The sequence below is a fragment of the Schistocerca nitens genome, chromosome 7 (genome assembly GCF_023898315.1).
Source record: "Schistocerca nitens isolate TAMUIC-IGC-003100 chromosome 7, iqSchNite1.1, whole genome shotgun sequence".
Taxonomy (NCBI): domain Eukaryota; kingdom Metazoa; phylum Arthropoda; class Insecta; order Orthoptera; family Acrididae; genus Schistocerca; species Schistocerca nitens.
This window is the reverse complement of record NC_064620.1, coordinates 166,143,968-166,162,765: the sequence shown is the minus strand read 5'-3', so window position 1 is coordinate 166,162,765 and position 18,798 is coordinate 166,143,968.

The window sequence follows — 18,798 nt, the reverse complement described above, 5'->3', positions numbered from 1 at the left end:
CCTGGGTCTACCCCTTCTCCTTCTCCCGTCAGGTTTCCCCATGAAAACTTTCTTGACACTCCGAGTTTCTGGCAGTCTCTGTGCATGTCCTGCCCATCTTATTCTTCCCTGCTTAATTTTAACAACAATATTCATCTGTCCAAAAAGTGTTTGCAGTTCTACATTTGTTCTTACTCTCCAGCCATCTTCCTCTCTCACTGCTCCAAAAATCCTTCTCAGTTTCTTTCTTTCCCATCACAATAACCAGTTCTCCTCCTTCAATGTCAGTACCCAGCCTTCTGATCCATATATTACTATAGGTCTTAATATGGTCACGTATATTTTGATTTTTTTATTCCTACTAACGTTCCTGGAATTAAATACGTTCTGCAAGGCAAAATAGCAACGATTTCCACTCGCTGTCCTTTCTTGAATTTCTACTGCTACTTTACTGCCCTCCAATATTACAGGACCCAAATATTTAAATGTTTTCACTCTTTCATATTCTTTCCCATTCATTACTATTGAATTCTTTACTATTGAATTCTTTTTCCAAGTACCGAGGGGGCTGCGACAGGGAGATGTGAACTCTACAATGTAATATAAGTTAGTTTTAGAAAAGGTGATGCGGCAAATGGCGATAAACCCAGAGGAACAATACTTAATCGGCAAGTTCAAGTGGTAGCATATGCGGATGACGTAGCGTTGATGGCAAGGAATGTAAGGGCACTAAAGGGGAAGTACGATACGTTAGAGGAAGCAGGAAGAGAAGTAGGTTTAGAAGTAAACATAAATAAAACAAAGTACATGGTGATGGGGGAGCCCAATATAAACGAAAACCTTCGATTCTGTCCATTCGTTAGTTCATCTCCTGCAATCCGCAGCGCCCACATGATTTACACTCATCTGGCTTTATTGTTGGTTCATGATAACCATTATACCCTCAAAAGAAACGGTAGGTTATTCGTACTTTTCTTCTTCCGCCGCTTTCATTCTGAAAGTACCCTGTCGAATGAACTTAAAACAGCACCGAAAAAATGGTATTGTGGAATCTAGTACCTCTTTTTCATTTTCGCGTGATTCGTTAAGTGTGGGAAAAAAACTTGCAGTATATTTCGTCTAGGCGTTCGTGTTTGCACAAAAAAAAGTGTTACTTCAGTGGTGACACAAACATTTCGAGTTTGGAAAGCTCTTAAATCAGAGATTTCCTGGGATGTGGAAGGCGCCAAACTTGTTACACAGAACCGGTGTGCAACCAAACCTGTTTTCCTCCGGAAATTAATCTTGGCATTAAACGTGTTTTCGGCGCCAGTAAGATTGTGGCGACGGCAGAACCTCATCCTCCGACGACTTCACCCCGTGACGAACAGCCGCTCTCATTCCGAACGTAAGGCAACACTGGAGACACCGAGTGTGCTTTTCTCTAGGACCATGCAGTTATTTCCCCCAGCGCTCTCGATTGAAATCTACCATTACCATTCGGCAGTATCCTCTCGTGCTCAGTTGATGATGCAGAACGAATTGTCAATCGCTCTTCGTGTTCGGCTGAGTGTCGAAACGTGCCAGGGCGTCGTACGATACGGGAGTGGAAGGACTTTGCTACAGAAGGCACTGCAAACGAAAGAAAATTAAATTTCGTGACTAATTTTCGATGAAGTTTCCTTGCTATTCGCTTTTATTTCGTGGTGCTATTTATACCAGAAATTATTTGCTGGCTGTTAAATTTCAAACAACAGTACATCTGACTAAATAAACGCACGAAACTAAAATTACGGATCATTTAAAGAACAGCAAACAGCATCGTAGAAATTTTGAAAAGCGGTTTAATCGTGTCGATTTTTGCAGCTGGTGACAACTGGAAAATGTATTAAGCTAATAAACAACATATAATGTGTTCAAAAAATAACGGGAATTTTTATTCTTCGGAAAGAATTTTATTTATTCTTCTATATCGACAGTATCCCCTTCAAAACAGTCCGCATAAAATATTATACACTAATGCCAGCGTTTGTCCAATGACCAGAATAATTCCGGATCTCGATCTTTGAGATTGCTTTAGCTCTTTTAGGGGTATGTTTTTAATCTCATTTATGCTTGTGAAAAGACGGCCCTTTCAGGTTTTTTTTATATTTTCGGAAGCAGAACACAAAAACAGACTTCCGGCAATGTCTTGCGAATATACCGACTGGCCATCATTACATTATTATTTATGGCAAAAAATTCAGCAACAATCAACGAGTTGTGAACAGATGCAATATTGTGGTGCGAAAGACATTAATTATTTTTCCACATATCCGGGCTCTTTTTTCCAGATTGTTTCGTGCAAAAAATGAAGAGCTTGCGTTCTTTATTGACAGTTCGATCTCGTGGTAAGAAGTCATGATATTATATGTCGTTAATATCAAAGAAAACAGTAAGCATAATCTCCACATTAGACATCACTTGTCGAGCTTCTCCGGTCTTGGAAATACAGACACCTTCTACTGGCACGATTGAGCGTTAGTTTCGTAAACGTATATTTCATCACTTCTTATGACACGTTACAGCAGTTCTGCTCCGTTGTCGACTACTTCCAGCTGTTCCTGAGAAACGTACATTCACTGCAATTTTGAAAAAAGTTTGCTAACACAAGTTTCATATGCAAAAAATTAGAAAACAATTAATGCAATCACCATCAGCGATTCTGGCCATCGTTCTTAACCTTTTTTTCACTTTTCACTCGGTTTAATCTTGTTATGATTTGCTGGGGCGTCCAGGGAGCTAGTCATGTTGAACGTCATCATGGCCTTTCCAAACGCTTACACCACTCGTAAACTCCTGTTTCACTCGTAGAAGAATCATGAAAAACAATATTTAACATTTCTAAAACTTTACTGCACTTTGTTCCGTTCTTGAAACAAAATCTAATACAAATTCTGATCTATTTTTGTACAAGATAATTAACCACCCTCTTCTATTAAACCACATATAACCTTGTTGACAAATGGCAAAAGAATAAACATTCGATGTGACTAACGCTATACAAATACTTAAAGATGACGTCTACCAATACAACAACAAAAAATCACGCGAATCGAGCTAATAAAAAAGACAAAATTAGGAAATTACAGTTCCTTTTAGAACACTACTTTTACACTGCAAGAGAAGCATAATTATGTGTTTGACGCCAAGCAACTTTCCTTAAAGTTAATGAAGTGTTCACTCGTGACTTGAAGGTTATCGCTTGAGTGGAACTAGCTGTGTGGAATGGAGAATGTTAATTACAACAGCTTTTTGGGGGTTACTAGATGTCGTTTCTTTAATACACCGAAACTATGCAACACTTTTAACAGAGATTATTTTATACACCATCTGATATCGTACACTAGCACCAATAAAGCACTACGCGGGTTTAACATTCTTTTTCCGGCGGAACTCTTTTTCTTTGAATTGTATTTATTTGGGCTTGCTGCCAAGTTACTTAGTCAGTTACACTGCTGTTTAATGTATCACAATTAAATAAAATTTGTTATGTTAATAGACAATTTTAGATACATCTAATTATTTCTTAATTACAAAAAATTAAACATATAAACTCATTTATTGTTACGCTTAGGGTGTTAATAATTGGCAATCAATTTTTACTGGAACAAATTTTATACGGTTCATTATTGGAATCAAATGACTGATCGGACAAGAGATTAACATTGTACACAAATAACCAATTACAAAATGACTAATCGAGTGCATACGGTTTCTTCCTCTGATAGCAGTGGCTGATGTGCATCAATCAAGTATTTCGATTCTTGTCGATTTCGAAATGAATGTCCATTTCTTGAAAGTAACCGGCGTAGACAAAGATATGGGAACATCGCAAGTAATGAATATAAAAACACCTGTGCAAAGTTCTCAATACGTTTCAAGGGCAAGTCATGGTCAGAACGGTGTTCTGTATAGTTCTGACTGCATTATGTCGGAGCTCAGTGATTTCATATGTGGGGAAAATTGTTGGTGCTCATATGGTCGATGCTTCCGTAACCAAGACAGCCGAAGTGTTTTGTATTTCAAGTGGGACAGTATCGAAGATTTAAATCACATATAGAGTAAACTGTACAATATATTCCGCTAAGTCACAAAGGGGACGAAAGCGGGTATTGAGCGATCGTGTCGGACGGTCACTGAAGAGGACTGTCACCCAAAAAAAAAAAAAAAAAAAAAAAAGAGGACGACAGCTCGACAGCTACAGAAATCACTGTAGAACTGAATGTCGCAAACTCTGTCACCATCAAAATAAAACGAAGGGAGCTCCATAAGCAGTGAACTGCCGGGCGAGCAGGAAATCGAAAACGACTCGTGATTGACGCAAATGCCGTTAACGGGAAAACGTTCTGCTGAAGGCGCAGAACCAGGACTATGGGGTAATGGCAGAATGTCGTTTTGCCGGGTGAGTCTTTTTGCTCACCGTTCCGAAGTTCTGGCCGGGTTTTCGTCCCGAGAGTGAAACATAACAGCGGCAGCCATATCGTGGTATTCCGTGGTCCCCACTGTTTTTTCTGTGCAAGGGTACATTGCTGCCAAAATATTATGTGACCGTTTTAGCCGATGAGGTCCATCCCACGGTAAAATTTTTCTTCCCGAATGATGATGCTCTGTTCCAGGACGACAGCACACGTGTTCACACACCTCACATCGTCCAAGACTGGTTTTGTGAGCACGATCATGAATTGTCGCATCTTCTTGAAGACCACAGTGAGACCTCTGAATATTATTGAACCTCTGTGGTCTATTTTGGAGAGAAGGGTGACTAATCGCTATCCACCTCACCATCGTTACCTAAACTTGCCCCTATTTTGCAGGAAAAATGGTATAAGATTACCTTGAAAACCACGCAAGGCCTGCCTTTATCTATTCCTAGACGATTGGTAGTTTTATACGTCAACAATTTTTCTACACCGTATTACGCATGGTAATGTGTTACGGTTTTAGGGTTCCCATATTCTTGTCCACCTCCTGTATATTACGGTGTGAACACAGATTTTCGGCTGTCGGGCAAGGTTCGTGACGCTTGTGGGTAAGGACCGTCCCAGTTTGACCATTGCCTTGTATAGTTTGACCAGCTGACCGGCGTAACGGTAATAGCCAACGAGAAGGAGATTTAGATCTGCTTCTTTTCAGGGGGTGGGGGGGGGGGGTGATCTTCGCAATGTAGAGAGGTTGAAACTACGGTTCTTTAGAGGTGTGTACTATAATACCCGTGTTCATTTCGCATTCTTATGATTCGTGTTGTATGCCTCCATGTCAGTATTAATTTTAAGTACAATGTTCTTTTGGGAATGCATTGTTGAAGCCGTGCAAAGTTTTGCCCTATCGTCAACTGAGAAGTTTCCCAGGAGAGGTACCGATCATCAAATTTCTAGTTAGTTGTGGTGTTTAGAAAGTACTTATAACGTAGATGTACAAAGAAAGGATTCCTTCCTTGATGGAGACCGCTACGGTCGCAGGTTCGAATCCTGCCTCGGGCATGGATGTGTGTGATGTCCTTAGGTTAGTTAGGTTTAACTAGTTCTAAGTTCTAGGGGACTAATGACCTCAGCAGTTGAGTCCCATAGTGCTCAGAGCCTTCCTTGATGCTATCCTTTGCTAATCAGTAAACAACTTCGTTTTCTCTCATTACTGAATGCCCTATGAGCCAGAGAAGTTGTACTCGTTTGTATTGTTTTATACACCGATAAATTACTCCATGTATATCAAAGAGGCAATAGTTCAATTTCCAGGATTAACATTCTAGTTTTTCGAGGGCGTTCCGTGAATCTGTTCTATAAGAATATCATTGATACTATGCAATGATGTCTGAGTGCCTTCCTTATTCCTAGAAACTCACCCGTAAAGATCCTTGTTTCAGGGGGGGGGGGGTAACTTGTAATTAGTTATGGTTTCAACAGTAGGACAGTGGCATGCTAATCCTGGTCCTTCTTCACTGGACCTAGATTCGTCTTTGTATTTTGGAATAGTTGTCGGACACTCCATCAATACGTGCTGAATTATGTTTAGTTCATCGGAGGCAGAAGTGCATAAGTATCTCAGTTGACACAGTATAGATGGTTAATTGCAGAGGTTTCATACTCAGCTCTGGACATCGGAGGCGCTACATCATTCAGTATGAGCGGAATACTTATGCTTCGAATACTCTCTTTGCCAAAAAAATAAGCAAAATATGTACCGAAGTAATCAGCAACCAGTTGCATAAAAGAAATTTTATTTCCTTAACTTGTTTCAGGCACTTAGTGGCCTTCTTCAGAAAGTTAGAACTAGCGCACTATTTGTGAGCGTCAACAATAAGGCGCATGCAGCTTACTGCCGTGGTCATATGGTTCATAGTACCTATACAAAAATAATATAAAGAAGTTAAACAACAAGTGGAGAGATCATAGCAGACCTGGTGTGGTGTCGAAACATGCCTGGTTAAATAAAAAATAAATACATTGTAAGTCTGCAGGATTTCGTGGCCGTTGTCACTGAAGTTAAAATCTTCTGGGTTGTTAGGCCGCGTCATGTTTCTTCTAAAATGTTCGAAGTTTCGACCCCTCTGCTGGGATCTTCCTCAGGATCTTTTGGTGTCCACTACTGTTCTAGCAGTAACAACCCAGAAGATTTTAACTTCAAATACATTGTGCTTCGCAAGAGACTGAATATAAAAGATCCTAATCTTATCTGTTAGGCATATGTTGTAACTATGCCTTGTCTGATTATTCATAAAGGAAACGGCCTGCTTCCTATTCAGTCACAAATGAATTTGAGCAAGTTCCAAGTGGCCCGACCTCGAAGAAACGTTAACTTGTAACCTTCTTTCCTTGACACGTGCAGTTGCGTTGGTGACGCAAGGAGTTTGGAGAGTGGGTGTTATTGTGTAGTTGTTTCGTGCAGCGCTATTCTGGTAACTTTCTTGTGTGAATCGCTTTTTTTCACCCGAGTTATTGCTTTTTTGTTAGTTTCCGAAATTTATGGAAAGCAGTGTATGTGAACGGCTGAGAAAACGTTACAAAGTAACTGTAAGGGGTAAGAAAAAGTGTCGCCGAGCACACAAACACAGTGGGAGAGGTCGGTCGTGTAAACAGCGGCGGCTATTCGCGAGCGCGCGCGGAATTTTTGCGACACCTCCTCCGCCGCCCCGTGCCGAGCGGTCGGCCCTCCACTCGAGCGCGCGCCGTCTTTCTTTTTTTCTGGTGCCCGTGCAGTGACCCTGGGTGCGAGTGCGCGGTCGCCAACCTGTTCCAGGTCTGTAAGTGCCCCGCCGCGGCGTCCAGACGCTGTCACTCTGGGGAACTACCTTCTCTAGGTAGCTCCCCGTGGCTGCATCTGTCCAGACCTCTAACTGCGGAAACGCAGAATCAGTTTCGTCCAAGAGACGCGGAAGGCAGTACATACTGTTGCCCAGTTTGATATCAACACAAGGCGTTCGGTAGACACGATGTTCAGAAGATTCCCGCTGACAGCTGATAAAATTATTGTTTTATTGATGCACAACCAGCTCTAAGAAATAAATGGGGCTAAACGGTCTCACATTTTGAAAAAAGCTTTCAGAAACACATTAACTTAAATTATCCCGATCTGCACTAACAACAGACTTACGCGAAGCGAGGCACAGCATCACAAGCCTTCTGCACCGTTTGAAAATACTTCATAAAAAAGAAAAACGCCATATTTAGAATATATTGTAGGAAGTAGAATTTTTTATACATAAAAAAGGAAATACACAGTTCAGTCCGGAACCGCGGTGCTCCTACGCTCGCAGGTTCGAATCCTGCCTCGGGCATGGATGTGTGTGATGTCCTTAGGTTAGTTAGGTTTAAGTAGTTCTAAGTCTAGGAGACTGATGACCTCAGACGTTCAAATGGTTCAAATGGCTCTGAGCACTATGGGACTGAACTTGTGAGGTCATCAGTCCTCTAGAACTTAGAACTACTTAAACCTAACTAACCTAAGGACATCACACACATCCATGCCCGAGGCAGGATTCGAACCTGCGACCGTAGCGGTCGCGCGGTTCCAGACTGTAGCGCGTAGAACCGCTCGGCCACTCCGGCCGGCAAAACGACTATTCACGTTAGCGCGTAGAATGTATAAAACTGGTGGCATACCATCTGACATTCGGAAAAATATCATCCACACATTTCCCAAGACTGAAAGAGCTGACAAGTGGGAGAATTATAGTACAATCAGTTAACAGCTCATGCATCCAAGTTGCTGACAAGAATAACATATAGCAGAATGGAAAAGAAAATCGAGGATGTTTGGCTTCAGGAAAGGTAAAGGCACCAGAGAGGCAACTCTGACTTGCAGTTGACAATGGAAGCAAGACTGAAGAAAAATCAAAGACACGTTCATAGGATTTGTCAAGCTGGAAAATGCGTTCGACAGTGTCAAATGGTACAAGATGTTGGAAATTCTGAGAGAAGTAGGGAGTAAGCTGTGGGAGAGATGGGTACAATGTGTACAAGAGCCAAGAGGGAACACTAAGAGGGGACGACCAAAAATGAAGTGCTCGGATTAAAAAGGGTGTAAGACAGGGATGTAGTCTTTCGCCCCACTGTTCAAGGTATAAGACAGGGCTGTAGTCTTTCGCCCTACTGTTCAATCTGTACATCGAAGAAGCAATGATGGAAGTAAAAGAAAGGTTCAGGAGATGAATTAAAATTCAAGGTGAATGGATATCAATGATACGATTCGCTTAAGACGTTGCTATCCTGAGGAAAAGTGAAGAAAAATTACATGATCTGCTGAGTGGAATGAACGGTCTAATGAGAGCAGAATTTGGATTGAGAGTAAATCGAAAGTAAATGAAAGTAATGAGAAGTAACAGAAATGAGATCCGCGAGAAATTTAACATCACGACTTATGGTCTTGAAGTAGATGACTTCTACTACCCAGGCAGCAAAATAACCAATGAAGGACAGAGCTAGGAGGACATCAAAAGCAGACTAGCACTGGAAAAAAGGCATTCCTGCACAAGAGAAGTCTACTAGTACCAAATATAGGCCTTACTTTGAGGATGAAACTTCTGAGAATGTATGTTTGCAGCAGAGGACTGTACGCTAGAGGAACATGGACTGTTGGAAAAACGGAACAGAAGAGAATCGTATCATTTGAGATGTAGTGCTATAGACGAATGTTGGAAAGTAGGTCGACTGATAAGGTGCGGAATGACGAGGTTCTTTGCAGAAACGGAGTGGAAAGAAATGTGTGGAAAACACTGAGAAGGAGAAGGGACAGGATGATAGGAAATCTGTTAAGTCATAAAGGAATGACTTCCATGGTACTAGAGTGCGCTTTGGAAGGCGAAAGCTGTGGAGGAAGACAGAGATTGGAATACAGCCAGCAAATGATTCAGGACGTACTGTAAGTTACAAGTGCTTAGTCTAAGATGAGAGGTTGGTACAGGAAAACAGTTCGTGGCGGGTCGCATCAAACCATCCAGAAGACTGATGACACAAAAAATAAATAAATAAATATGGTTCTTACTGAAACTGGTAATCAATAGAAAGGTTGTGTACAAGCGATCTTGGCTAAGAAGTTCGCCGTCTCTCAGGCACGTTGGTGGTGACTATTTTTACTGAAAATCAGGCTTTTTTAAAAAAATTAGTTTCCTTCCACTAAAAAAAATTTCCTTTCTGTAGATGCATTTTTACGAAATTAATGGATCACTTCTTTGACACCCATCGTTCGCCAATGTAATGTAGACAGTATTCATTGAATAATACATCTTGACTAGCGGCGATGAGTACACCTTTTAACATTGTATTTTAGATGTTACCTTTATTAATTTTAATATCTAGAAAGTTGAAATACTGTATATTACTTTTTCCAAGTAGACTGCACAAAAAGTGAGGATTTATGCTGCGAAACCGGTCGTGTGTCAATAAAACAACAATGTTAACAGCTGTCAACGTAATTTCTCTTAACCCATTGCATGATACGGGAAGATGAAGGGGTATGTTAACTCTGGAGGTCGTGAGAGCCCGGAGCACCGATGTAAATACGTTTCAGTTTGTTGTTGAGTGGCTGGTATAGGTTGTGCCCGCATCTCGTGGTCGTGCGGTAGCGTTCTCGCTTCCCACGCCTGGGTTCCCGGGTTCGATTACCGGCGGGGTCAGGGATTTTCTCTGCCTCGTGATGGCTGGGTGTTGTGTGCTGTCCTTAGGTTAGTTAGGTTTAAGTAGTTCTAGGGGACTGATGACCATAGATGTTAAGTCCCATAGTGCTCAGAGCCATTTGAACCATAGGTGGTTGTGGCCTCAATTTCAAGTTGACGTAAGACTTTGCTTTCGCTATAATACTACTGGCCAATTTGTCCCACGTGCCTTTCAAAGGGTTAAGATCATGCCTTTCAACAGCTTCGGATGTCCAGAGTATAAAATACTTCGTAGCGTTCGATAGAGTTCCGAATATCAGACCAGCCGCATTATTGGATTGTAGAGTTCCTAGCAAACACACCACAGTAGGTCATTTTTCACCGAGAGAAATGTTAAAAGCAACTACGGACGTTCAAAAAAATGGTTCAAATGGCTCTGAGCACTATGGGACTTAACTACTGTGGTCATCAGTCCCCTATAACTTAGAACTACTTAAATCTAACTAACCTAAGGACAGCACACACATCCATGCCCGAGGCAGGATTCGAACCTGCGACCGTAGCAGTCGCGCTACGGACGTTCCCCAAGGGTTTGTTATAGGATCATAGTTTTACACAATATGTATAAATGACTGAGTGGATAGCGTCGAAAGCTCTATTAGGATTCCCGGGGATGATGATTTCGAATACAGGGAAGTCGCAATGCTAAAAAAACTGCAGGAAGACCTGCAGAGGATCGACTCACATAAATAGGCAGAAGACCCATTATCGCATGACTACACAATTGTGGAACAATCAGTAGAGGCAACCACACCCATCAAATAGCACCACGCGTACGGATCGATTTAAAGCGGAACGGCTTCGTAAAATTAGTTGCAGGAAAGGAGATTCTTAACTAAGATTTATTGCCCGTCCCTCTGGTATCAGTACCAGACCGAAATGATATAAGAAATAGAGAAGATCCAAAAAAACAGCAGTGCCTTTCATTAAAGAATCATTTATTGACCACGGAGGTATCATGAAGATGCTCAACCCCAGCGTGTTCTCGTATCCTGCCATATGAGGATATGTGATGTACTCAGGACATTATCTGACATGGTCGATTTAGTGGTCCATGTGTTACGGTGTGGGAAGCCATAATGTTGCGTGAGCGTACAGGCCTTTAATTATTTAAACACGGTGTACACATCGGACAGTGCTATTGTGACACTGTATCCTTCTGTGCGTCTTGTCAGAGGTGAATGGGTCCTGACCCCTGTGTCACGCTCTTCTTCTCAGAGTAGAACTTGCAACCTACGTCTTCAGTTATTTGCTGAACGTATCACAATCTCTGTCCTTCTCTACAGGTTTTACCCTCTACAGCTCCCTCTACTGCCATCAAAGTTATTCCGTGTTGTCTTAACAGATGTCCTACCATACTGCCCCTTCTTCTTGACAGTCTTTTCCATTACTTCCCCTACCGACTCTGCGGAGAACCTCCTCCTTCCTTACCTTATCGCTCCACCAAATTTTCTATATTCGCCTGTAACACCACATCTTAAATTCTTCAATTGTCTTCTGATTTTCCCACAGTCCATGTTATACAATGCTCTGCTCCAAACGTACATTATCAAAAATTTCTTCCCCAAATTAAGACCTACGTTTGATACTAACAAACTTCTTTCGCCGAGGACTGCCCTTTTTGCTGATGCTAGTCCGCTTTTTAAATCCTCACTGTTACGTTCATTCCGATAATTGCTTCTTCGATGTATAGATCGAAAAGTAGGGATGGAACACCGCAGTCCTGTCTTATACCCTTTTTAATCCGAGCACTTCATTCGTGGTGTTCCACTCTTATTGTTTCCTCTTGGTTCTTGAACGTATTGACTATTACCCAGCTTTTCCTACAACTTATCCCTCATTTTCTCAAAATCATCTTGCACCATTTGACATTGAGGAACGATTTTCCCAGGTCAACACATTCTATGAAGGTGTTTTGATTTTTCTTTAGTCTTGCTTCCATTATCAACAGCAACGTCAGAATTACCTCTCTAATGGCTTTACCTTTCCTAAAGCCAAACTGATCGTCATCTAAAACAGCCTCACCTTTCTTTTCCATTCTTCTGTATATTATTCTTGCCAGCAACTTGGATGCATGAGCTGTTAAGCTGATTGTGCGATAATTCTCGCACTTTTCAGCTCTTGCAGTCTTGGGAATTTTATGGATGATGTTTTCCGAAAGACAGGTGGTATGTCGCCAGACTCATACATTCTACACATCAAACTGAATAGTCACTTTGTTGCCACTTACCTCGATGATTTTAGAAATTCTGAAGGAATGTTATCTATCCCTTCTGTCTTATTTGATCTTCGAAAGCCCTTTTAAACTCTGATTCTAATACTGGATCCGCTCACTCTTCTACATCCACTTCTGTTTCTTCTCCTGTCACACCACCAGACAAGTCTAACCCCTCACAGAGGCCTTCAATGTACTCTTGTCACCTGTCTTTCCTCTCCTCTGCATTTAACAGTCTAATTCCCATTCCATTTACCCTATTAAGAACCAAGATCCGCCTTCCAGAGGACCATCACAAATATCCGGAGGACCATCATAAATCGTGGTGAATTCACTACAATTTTGGTCTTTGAATAAAAGTGTCGTATGTGTTTGCCTCATAGATTATTTCTGCGATTTGCCTTACGTACTATATGTAGCACTTATTTCTATTCATGGTCCAAGCTATGTTACTCGGTACTGACACGTCATGCGAAATCTGATTTGGTTTGCACACCAGTGTATTTGGTCATAAACAGTGTGACCGTTGATGGCAACCAGCAGCCCAAGAATGTCCAGAGGCCATGGCAATCAAAACAAAATTTGATTTAAACTATGTACTCTCCAGTCATTGTATCGTATTCGTACGAGGGTGACGTAAGGCTTTTCACTACCTCATTTCAGAAGGATTACTGGAATTTGTTATTAACATTGAATGAATTATTCAAAAGTTATCCACTTACCTCGATGATTTTAGAAATTCTGAAGGAATGTTATCTATCCCTTCTGTCTTATTTGATCTTCGAAAGCCCTTTTAAACTCTGATTCTAATACTGGATCCGCTCACTCTTCTACATCCACTTCTGTTTCTTCTCCTGTCACACCACCAGACAAGTGTAACCCCTCACAGAGGCCTTCAATGTACTCTTGTGTGTGTTTGTAACTTTGAATTTCATAATATATGTTCAAGTTTTGTTCCAAGACAGGACTCTTATTTCATGAGATTATTTGAGTTATAATGATGGTGTGTTATCATTAGTGTGATAACTTACAGTACTGTGGAACGTTTCATTAATGTGAAGATTATGCGAGATTACAGTACTATAGATGCCCCTTGGAGAAGATATACGTTCTTTGACTTTAATCTTTTACTAATGCAAAAGTTTCGTGTTATAGACATTTAGGGCAACAATTGCTCATATTGGGGATTGGCGGACGTTCCACACGAGCCAGAACTACGTATATTATCAATCAAACTTTCAGAAACGGGAGTTAGGACAGACATTAGTTAACACCAATGTTTCCAGTAGAGACTGTTTATTCTTTTATTGAGGTCAACAAAACACAAGAGTGAAGTTAAATGTACACGTTTCAGTAATTGTAGTTTGTATGATATAACACAGAACACGGATAACACACAGTCCAAAGTAATGTTCCTTGTAACAGTAATGGGATTCCTTTTTCAGCGTTTCACTTCCGATCAATGCAAAGTCGTAAAAGAACAAAACAACAGACACTATTACTTTTTCGTTGTATTGGTTGATTTGGCTCTCCATCAAGTGAGCGAAAACAAGACTGAAGCGTTTCCGTAAAAAGGAGAGGTAAGTTGCACGAAACTACTGCTCAGCACAGCCCAATCATAAATCTCCTGATCATTTCCTTTCATAAATCTCCGCCCTCTTCCCATGTTAGTCACTCCAGTCCTTTCCCGTATATTTTCCTTTTACAAAGTTTTCGATGGCGCTGAGCCACTGTTCAAAAATGGTTCAAATGGCTCTGAGCACTATGGGACTTAACATCTGTGGTCATCAGTCCCCTAGAACTTAGAACTACTTAAACCTAACTAACCTAAGGACATCACACACATCCATGTCCGAGGCAGGATTCGAACCTGCGACCGTAGCGGTTGAGCCACTATTATACAGTATTTTTTGAAAGAATACACCAACACCTGACTTTATTATACTGTATTTTTCTTCCGAATAATCTAAATTTCTGCTTTTAGGTCATTATCGAGTACAATGTTCTTAAATCATTAACCTGATTTTGCTACGTAATGTGCAGAACGACAAATACACAATTCGACAAATTTGCTTAGTAATGATATAAATGGTGCAAAATTTTTCTTCTTCTTCTTCTTCTTCCCCATTTTACTTCGCTCACTTTCTTCCCCTTTTAATTTGTCCTTGCTAATTCTTTTCGCTTGTCAGAAAAATGCGGACACAGCGAATTGACGCCCAATGGCACGTGCCCCGGTTGCTTTATCATACTTATGCTACTGGTACTGGTTCTGTAGCAGGTCTGTGTAACTTCCTGCAGAGAAGGACTGCCCTGAAAGTTCTTGCTACGTGACTTTTTTAAATTAATCTGATGCCTATCCCAAACCGTTGCTGTAAATTTGACACTAATCCGTTAATCCTTTCACCGACTTCCTCGCTATAGCGGTTTCAGCAGCACGTGTCAGTCACCTATTCCTTCGCTGGCTCTACACAGATACTAAGTTCATAAGAAGTCAACGACTTCCTGGAACGAGTTAAACGAGATTTAAGCAGATTCCTCGTACGACAGCCTCGGATTACCAGCCAGCTAATTCCGCCCATCGATCAGCTATGCAGTAAATAAAAGTCTCGTTAATTTTCAGTGGCGGCTGACGCCGTCGATAGCCGGCGACAGGAATTTGCGCGGACAAACAAGCGACGTGGCGGGGTGCGAAGAGTCCGAGCGCATGCAAAGTCCCGTGTCAAGTGGCGCGCGACCCCACCAGGCCCCGCTCCGCTCATTGATTTATGAATGGCCGTTTTCGGGCGTTACGTCACACGGCGCCGCTCTGCGAATGCTACGCGTACAACAACAGGCCGGCGAGTGAACCCGCTTCGCCGCGCCACGTCGCACCCAACTTTCTCGCGCCGGCGTGGGCCCGTAGGGCTATGTGTGTAAATCTTGATCTACATACACTATATGATCAAAAGTATCCGGACACTCCCCAAAAACATACGTTTCTCATATTAGGTGCATTGTGCTGTCACCTACTGCCAGGTACTCCATATCAGCGACCTCAGTAATCATTAGATATAGTGCGAGAGCAGAATGGGGCGCTATCCACGAGACTCACGGACTTCGAACGAGGCCAGGTGATTGGGTGTCACTTGTATCATACGTCTGTACGCGCGATTCCACACTCCTGAACATCCCTGCGTCCACTGTTTCCCATCTGGTATTGAAGTGGAAACGTGAAGGGACACGTGCAGCAGAAAAGCGTACAGCCGCGCGGGATTAGCCGAGCGGTCTGGTAGTGAAGTGGAAAGGTGAAGGGACACGTGCAGCAGAAAAACGTACAGCCGCGCGGGATTAGCCGAGCGGCCTTAGGCGCTGCAGTCATGGACTGTGCGGCTAGTCCCGGCGGAGGTTCGAGTCCACCCTCGGGCATGGGTGTGTGTGTTTGTCCTTAGGATAATTTAGGTTAAGTAGTGTGTAAGCTTAGGGACTGGTGAGCTCAGCAGTTAAGTCCCATAAGATTTCACACTCATTAAACAAAAAAAGCGTACAAGCCGACCTCGTCTGTTGACTGACAGACACCGCCTACAGTTGAAGAATCTCGTAATGAGTAATAGGCAGGCATCTACCAAGACCATCACACAGGAATTCCAAACTGCATCAGGATCCACTGCAAGTACTATGACAGGCGGGAGGTGAGAAGACCTGGATTTCATGGTCGAGCGGCTGTTCATAAGCCACACATCACGCTGGTAAATGCCAAACGACGACTCTCTTGCTGTAAGCAGCGTAAACATTGGACGAATGAACAGTGGAAAAACGTTGTCTGGAGTGACGAATTACGGTACACAATGTTGCGATCCGATTGCCGGGTGTGGGTATGGCGAATACCCGGTGAATGTCATCTGACAGCGAGTGTAGTGATGTTATGGTGTGGTCGTGTTTTTCATGAAGGGGCCTTGCAGCCCTTGTCGTTTTTCGTGGCACTATCACAGCACAGGCCTACATTGTTTTAAGCTCTTTCTTCCTTCCCACTGTTGAAGAGCAATTCAGGGATGGCGATTGCGTCTATCAACACGATCGAGCACCTACACATAATGCAAGGCCTGAAAACGAGACGAAAATTCAATTGAGTTAAGGAATAAGTTCTACTAGTTTGTATCTCAGATCTGTGTACAGCATTATTTAGTGTTCCTCAACCAGCAGTTCGCTTTTCTAGCCTTCGATGAATCCAGGTCTTCGCTATTTTGCTAACCAGCTCGTTCCTTATACCAACGGCGCTTCCTCTCATGAAGTCGGATGTCCCGTCCGTGTCCAGATCAACGTTAGCTGCCTCGCCCCGCATAAGCACGGCTTCAGCGTGTGTCAACGCGCGTTACATCTAAACTTAGGCTTAGGATCCGGCTAGCCTTTCCTGGTACTGAGCTACGGCGAAAATGCAAGCTTGTTCATGTCCTCCTCGAAGTATACGATTTGCAAAATATGACTTGACGCTGAGCTCCTTGGTGAATGGACATTCTGTACATTCCTCCAGATCCTTGAACGCCATACGCTCCGCCTCGCTTTCCGTTTCCGTCTTCCGTTCCCCCCGAGGATCCTCCTTGACCCAAACACCTTCCCACATCCCCCTACTTACCTCGAACCCATCCGCATCCTCTACCCCATCCGCAAATTCGATCCTCCTGACCCCTGGATGACTCCTCTCCAATCCACCTTCGTCACCGGGCCTTTACCGCTGCGTCTCACCCCCTGTACCTCCACACCCTCCATTTCCCATCCCAAAGAAACCTTCACCGTCTCCCCATCCCGGATAAGGAGCTTCGTGCCGACATCTACCCTTCCTTCCAAATCTGACCCCGCACTTGGGTTCCGTTTCCTTTCCTACATCCTACACCCGTCTATCCTTCTCTTCCTCCTCCCCCTCTTTTCTTTTCTTTCCAATCCTTACAGGATTGCTCCTCTCCCATCCCACCTATCTCCTCTCCCTTGTCATGCTCCCAGATCCTCCTCCCCTACCTCCCCATCCTGTCCCCCCTCCTCCAACAACCCCCCTTTCTCATCTCCCACCCTCCAGTCTCCCTGCCTTGGCAGGTCCTTCCCGTTTTAACTTGCGAAGTGCTTCGTGCTTTCCGTTTAACTTCTGATACAAGTACAGTATTGTAAAATATTTCCTTGCCATGTGGGTTTTAATTCTGTGACCTACGATTCCATAGTATTATGTCTCCAGTGTTTCTTCGACATCTTCGACCGTTGTGGGTTTTATTTGTGCCCTCTGTGGTTGACTTGCGACGTCGTCTCTTATTTACATTCTCCTTGCTTTGTGTATTTCATTCATATTATATCCCCTAGTCATTTTTGAAATATCTCTGTTATATATTTGTTTGTTTCGCGAGGCTGAAGAGTGACGTCAATGTGCCGCTGACACCCCGCCCCTGCCCACATGGGGCAGGGGGATGAAATTACAATAATGGAAAAAACTGAATGGATGAGATAAGTAGTCGCTGTGCATGTGGTGTCAGGGCGCGCCCTCACCTGACGATCCACCCGGGCCCACACATGAGTGCGTACGGCTGCTGCGGTGCCCGCTCGGCTGCCGGCTAGTGCAGCCAGTGTGCGGCGGCCGATGGGGACGCTCCGATAGCGGCGGACCCGCCGTTAATTGCGCTCCTGCGTTCTGCCTCGTTACCGGCTCTGGTTTCGCGCACGTACCGGAGATATCATAAATAACCGCAGGTCCGTAGGGCCACCATTACTCACCGCTAGTTTATTTTCCCCGACGATCGTGGCACCACTTTGCATGCGACCAGCTACCGGCCCACGACTAGGCTATGCGCTCCAGGCCATAGGCCGGGCATATGTTACTTCGTCCTCTTGATAAAGCCTCGGATGTAATGTGCTGTCAAAATTGTGCGAAGTATACTGGGTGGTGAACTGTGCACTGTGCTGAAAACACGCCTATTTTTTAAAAAAATTCTAGGTACAGTCGAAGTTCAAAGGACATCAGAAAAAGTAAGATTAATTGACAATTCGACTCGTCTGATTAAGTTGCACTCAGAAAAAAGTCGAAGTAAACGTATGTTGTGCAAACGAATAGTTAAAACGTAGTAATAAATATCGTGTGACTAGGGCCTCCCGCCGGTTAGACCATTCGCCGGGTGCAAGGCTCGATTTGACGCCACTTCCGCGACTTGCGCGTTGGTGGGGATGAAATGATAATGATTAGGACAACACAACACCCAGTCCCTGAGCAGAGAAAAATCTCCGACCCAGCCGGGAATCCAACCCGGGCCCTTAGGACTGACGTTCTGTCGCGCTGCTTCCTCAGCCACCGGGGCGAACAGTAATATAGTGTTATAGCTTCTTTCGTATTTGTTTAGGAAGGGAAGCACAAACTAAAAACTATAAATCAAAATATTAAAGGAAAATAAGATATTACAAATTTTATTAAAAACTAGCCTTTTGC